The sequence below is a fragment of the Heterodontus francisci genome, chromosome 2 (assembly GCF_036365525.1).
Source record: "Heterodontus francisci isolate sHetFra1 chromosome 2, sHetFra1.hap1, whole genome shotgun sequence".
NCBI classification, from domain to species: Eukaryota; Metazoa; Chordata; class Chondrichthyes; order Heterodontiformes; family Heterodontidae; genus Heterodontus; species Heterodontus francisci.
Genome location: NC_090372.1, coordinates 17160867 through 17167505, shown reverse-complemented (window position 1 = coordinate 17167505; position 6639 = coordinate 17160867).

Here is a 6639-nt window from a genome sequence, read left to right as displayed (position 1 = left end):
AGTAATAAAATCAATAACACTGTAACTAGGTGTGGAGGTAGAATGTTGTCATACCAGATAGTATAAGGTGTGTATTTGTACTGCTGGTCAAAGCTTCGGTGACACATTCAAAGTTTATTCTAGTGCCTCGACCTAGTCATATTCAGCAATCAACTGAATGCAATACTTCCAAAGTTCACTTTGGGGTGACGTTGTCCTGCTGCTTTTCCTAAGAAGGCTGGTGACCATGAAAAGCCTGGACATATCAGACCCTCTGCAGTATGCTGTCCTGCACCAGTTAGAGTTTACAAAGTAAAAGCAAAATACTGCGGATGCTGGAAATCTGAAACAAAAACAAGAAATGCTGGATTCACTCAGCAGGTCTGGCAGCATCTGTGGAAAGAGAAGCAGAGTTAACGTTTCGGGTCAGTGACCCTTCTTCGGAACTGACAAATATTAGAAAAGTCACAGATTATAAACAAGTGAGGTGGGGGTTGGGCAAGAGATAACAAAGGAGAAGGTGCAGATTGGACCAGGCCACATAGCTGACCAAAAGGTCACAGAGCAAAGGCAAACAATATGTTAATGGTGTTTTGAAAGACAAAGCATTAGTACAGATTAGGTGTGAATATACTGAATATAGATCAGCAAGTGCAAACCTGAAGAAAAACAACCTGAAAAAAACAGTGGGTAAGCAAACTGAACAAACTAAGATGAAATGAAATAAATGCAAAACATGTAAAAAGGAATGCAAAAAAAAGGAAGAAAAAATAACTAAAAATGACTGAAAATGAAAGTAAAGTGGGGGGCTGTCATGCTCTGAAATTATTGAACTCAATGTTCAGTCCGGCAGGCTGTAGTGTGCCTAATCGGTAGATGAGATGCTGTTCCTCGAGCTTGCGTTGATGTTCACTGGAACACTGCAGCAATCCCAGGACAGAGATGTGAGCATGAGAGCAGGGGGGAGTGTTGAAATGGCAAGCAACCGGAAGCTCAGGGTCCTGCTTGCGGACTGAGCGGAGATGTTCCGCAAAGCGGTCACCCAGTCTGCGCTTGGTCTCCCCAATGTAGAGGAGACCACACTGTGAGCAGCGAATACAGTATACTACATTGAAAGAAGTACAAGTAAATCGCTGCTTCACCTGAAAGGAGTGTTTGGGGCCTGGGATAGTGAGGAGAGAGGAGGTAAATGGTCCAATCTGCACCTTCTCCTTTGTTATCTCTTGCCCAACCCCCACCTCACTTGTTTATAATCTGTGACTTTTCTAATATTTGTCAGTTCCGAAGAAGGGTCACTGACCCGAAACGTTAACTCTGCTTCTCTTTCCACAGAGTTTACAAAGTGTTGAGTGTAGCTGTAATTTTATAAAATCCAACCTGCCAGTATGCAGTGTCATTTACCAGGACCAGGTATCAAGAATTTGTGCATTCCACATAATATTTTGTCCACTAAAAGTAACGGAGTTAGAATCACAGGGAGGATACTCTTAAATTTCCAATATATGAGAAGCACAGTTTTGTAAAATTAAATGTATAACTACAGCCTTACACAACCCCAAAGCCAATCTTTAGATAATAAATGCTAATCTCACCTAAAGACATGGGGGAGAATTTCCTCAGGGGTTCTCCTGATCGCCCATAGTAACTTTAGCGGAAAGCCTGGAGAACTGGCAGGGAATTGAGAGAACCCCCATGAAAATCCCATCCTGTAAAAAATGGCAACAGTTTCCAGAATTAAACATCAGTTTTAATTGGGGAGACAAATTACAATGGATTCTGTATTCGAGTCTAACGTGAATTTATATTACAAAAATTAATGCATATTTATGGGTACAAAAATCCTAATATAGCAGACAACAGAGGGATTTCCTTCCAAGCTCCTCCTTGTTCCACAAAAATAGTTTTAGGGCCAGCTTTAGAGTGGCCAACAGTGATTCCTTCAAGGACTTTGGTTTAGGTTTCTCAACACTAGGACACGGGCAGACCGTGTACATGCTGTACCAATATGAACCTTAAAAATTGCAATCGTGCTCCTAACTACCTTTTAGGACCCCGAGTTTACATAGTGAACAGTGAAACAGAAAGATACTCCCACCATCCATGGGAAGACGACTATAGAATTGGCAGTGGCCAGATCTATTTTTTAAATGGCTACACATTTTTAAAACAAGTAAATCATTCTCCCTCACACTGGCTGTTACAATTCATATAATTATAAATCAGTAACTGTTTGATGCCAATGCCTTTTTGCCATTTCTTTTAAATTTTCATGACATAAAGTGTGAATTTTGTTCTTATCAAGATAAGGGATCTTAGCACTGGAAAGCAGAATACCTCCATTTCATACATGATGTGTTTTCAGATTAGTTGCTCAGATATTTCAATGCAAAGTAAAGCTCTCTTTACACTGCAGTAACAATGTGCCTCTGGTCCAATTTTATATTTCTCTGTTTCTCAGATCAGTTATCATGTAGCCAGATACCAAGCAGTGCTAAATTAGAGATACTTTTGCTGTGAACCGAGGTCTAATAAAAACCGGATTAAAACTTTCCAAAACTAAAATACTGCGGGTGCTGGAAATCTGAAATAAAAACAGAAAGTGCAAACTGATGCAAAGATCTCATTAGGAAAAAAATGTAATAGTAGTGATTCATTAAAAAAAAAGCTGTTGCGATATAGCTGAATCTTCCTCTCCTTCACCTTACCCCCACCACCAAAATTTTCATATTCTATAAATTCCATTAGCACTTGCTGCACACCAAATCAACAACAGCAGGCTAAACATTCGATAAATCCAAAAACAGTTGTGGGGATCACGATGCACGATGTGCTTGTTCAAAATAATGCAGGCAGCACATAAACTTCATGCGGCCTGTTCATTTAAATGATCGTGGCATTCAGCCCAGTGCTAAATGTGCTGTTAAATGGATGCATTTCTCAGCAAAGAGCCCAAGTTCATGTGAGACTGGAACCACTTAAAGCTAGCCGGCACTACTGAAAGCCAAACTGCACCTCTTAAATGGACGGTGCATTCCAGCTCCAGCAGGTACTGGACGTCATTGTGGAAGAGTGTCTGACCTGGAGAAGGGTGAAGATGGTGCAGCATGTCAGCCAGAGGGCTCCGAGATTTTCTAATGCAGCACTCGAGGCTCTGGTGCAGGTGGTGGGCAGTAAGAGAGAGGTCCTCTTCCCACAGGGAGCCAGGAGGCTCTGCAGACAAGCACCTGGAAAGGAATGGGAGCAGATAGTCACAGAGGTTAGTGTAAACAGTGTCGTTCCGAGGTATTGGATGCAGTGCCAAAAGAAGTTTAATGACCTCACGCAAGTGGTCAAGGTCAGTGAATTCATCTTCAAATGCCATATCCTTACAACTGAGTCACTAACCTCATGCACTGCTCAATGCACCACACCCCAATACTCACCTGCCAAGATTCACTATCAAGCATGACTCATACCTCACATTCATAGCTTCACCTCACCCTCATACATTTAGACTGCTACAAGCCTCACATCCACATCTCACAGTTTGAACACACTGCCAGCTATTCCACCATGACAGCTACATCACACTCATTAACTCACTTCCCTCTCTCTTGCTGGACAAGGTGGTACATAAACAGTGGCAGCAGCAGCTACCCGCCAGGGAACAGACACAGCTACAGGTCCTTGCCCCCAGGAGGAGATGGTGGTCGCCATAAATAGAATGGCAGTCGCTGAAGCCACAGCCAGTGGTGGGGCTGAGACCATAGACGATGCCAGTATGTTTCTACCTAATCCATCTTCTCACATTCCACTTCCCTCCTCATCTCACAATCTCTTCTGATGTGCAAGCTGCAGATGGTGGCAGCAAGCACCTCTTACTCCCCCTCCTCACCTCACCACAATCCTATCCTTGCGCCTTTGTCCTTTCAGATCCCCAAGAACTGCCACTGGGTCAGGCAGTGGTGCGGGAGTGGGAAGGTCAAGAGGAGCAGGACTCCAGTGGAGATTGACCAACCCTCTGTTCTCAGACAGATTTTTGTGTGTGTATATAGAAGAGACGAAGAAGTCCGGTTTGCAGAGGCAGCCTGCTGCCTGGTTGGGTGAAGGACACGATGTTGCTCGTCCGGCCATACCTTTTCCTTTATGCATCCCATGATGTGGTGAGACAGATTATGGGGAGCAGTGAATGTCATTTCTGTTACTGGCTTATTTAGTAAAATGAATCATTCCTGAATGTGTCAGAGCGATGCAAAGGGAACCATTGAGCAGCTTACTCTGATATGTGCTGTCATGATTGTTTTAGTGTGTGTTTTTGAAATATACTTCATTTTAATTCTACGCAGTAGCCTAATGCCAATGACATGATTTACCAATCAGTGTAATGCGGTAGTGGGTTGCCATGGGTATTGATTTTGTTGAGACAAGCATTGGACTGCAATCTGTTTGATCTCTCTCTGGAGATGCAGCTGATGTAAAAAATACATTTCATCTAAAATAATGGCATAAGATTTCTTGATATCGTGAACATTAATTCCTGGTTAAATGTGCAACAGACTGGAAACATTAAACTATAAACTTTTGCTTTAAAGCCACAAACCACCTCCTTGATAGATCCATTCTACTCTTGGAAGTGTGGTGACCAACTCCTTGAGAACACTTGCAAAACAAACCATGATCTGGGCTGATATTTCAGCTCTCATTGCAGCACAAGCAGAAGCCACCCAACACCGGAGTGCTGCAGTGGAAGCTCAGGCGGAGATCATGAAATCTCAGCTTGTTGCTATGCAGGGTCAGATTGCTGCCATCACAGCTGCAGATACCAGTACCCAAAGGGGCTTTCAGGGTCTCACAGCAGTCCAGCAATCTGTGCTCCAGCAGTGTACATGGATTGCTGAGGCACCACCCTGGGGGTGGCAGGATGACAGCATTTGTGCTCCCTCCTCTGCTATGCAACCAGATTCCTTGCTTTTTCGTGTCAGCCAGCCAGCCCAGACTACTGTTGGTGATGGGATAATGCAGTCCAAAGCCAATCCTTCTAGGCCCAGAGATACTCGAGGGCATCCGACAAGGCCATCTACGATCTCTCACAGTGAAAGTCAACAGCCTTCCACCAGACATACTGCAGCCATTGGGGTAGCACTGCATAGCAGCACTAGGACAGGCAAAGATACTGGCAACACGGGCACTAAGGGAATATATAAAGGTGATTGGTCGAGTTTTCTATATAATATGGATGTATTGTCAGATAAAGTTGGAATGGAATGGTTGTTTTGTGGTGTTGTTTATTTCAGCATTATGGCCAAGAGAATGCTGTGCTGGTCCACAAAGGAGGGATATTATGGTGTGGGACGGTTGTGCAATGGAGATTCTGGGTTTGTATTGATGTTAACCGGAGCAGAACGAGTCACTCACCAACAGCCTGGCCAGGATAAGGATGTGCTGGCTGCCTCCTCCCTTCCTCTTCCTGCTCCTCCTCCTCCTCCTGAGGTGCTTGCTGAATTCCTGGAGGCCAAGGCTGTGCTGTCATGCTGACTAGGTTGTGGACGATACAGCAGACCACTATAAATCTGGGTAACTGCTCTGGCGGATATTGGCGAGCTCCTCCAGGGCGGTCAAGACAGCTGCATCATTGCTTCTACAGCCCAATGGTCTGCTTGATGACCTTGCTTGTGGTAGCATGGCTCTCATTGTGCACATGCTGGCCACATGTGGTTGTGTTGCAGAGTGGAATCAGGAGCCAGGTGCAGATAGCCCTTGTCGTCCAGCAGCCACCCTCTGGTTTACCATTTCATGTACTACTTACAGATTAGTTTTAAAGGGAACAGAGAGCTTGATATCATCCAGGACAAAGCAGCCAACTTAGTTGGCACTCCATCCACCACCTTAAACATTCACTCCATCCACCACTGGCGCACAGTGTGTACCATCTACAAGATGCACTGCAGCAACGCACCACACTTCCTTCGACAGCACCCGCCAAACACACGACCTCTACCACCTAGAAGAACTAAGGCAGCAGATGCATGGGAACACCACCACCTGCAGGTTCTCCTCCAAGCCACACACCATCCTGACTTGGAACTATATCGCCATTCCTTCACTGTCGCTGGGTCCAAATCCTGGAACTCCCTCCCTAACAGCACTGTGGGTGTACCGACACCACATGGACTGCAGCGGGTCAAGAAGGCGGCTCACCACCACCTTCTCAAGGAGAATTAGGGATAAGCAATGAATGCTGGCCTTGTCAGCAACACTCACATCCCAAGAATGAATAATAAAACAATCTATCCTTAATGATCCCAAAACAAGAATCAGTTCTGATGAAAGGTCTATCAACCTGAAACATTGGGCTGGAGTTTATAAGCTTGCCGCCGATTTCAGCGGCAAGCTTCAAAAATGGCAGCCCACACCAAAGAGCTGCCGCAATCTCAAGCGCAGTGGCTCATTTAAATAGCCAGGGTGGGCTTCCCCCATCCCCAATCATGTGGAAGGGGCGGGCTGTCCGTCCCCGGCATTGGCGTCAGCTGCCTGCGCACAGGCGCTGACACTGTTTTTAAAGGGCTGTCAGCCCTACCAGCTTATTTAAATATTTAAAGATAGATTGAATTAAATTAAATACATTTCCTTTGCCACTCTCCCACATCCCCAACAACAATTAAATTAATTATTTGCCCTTTT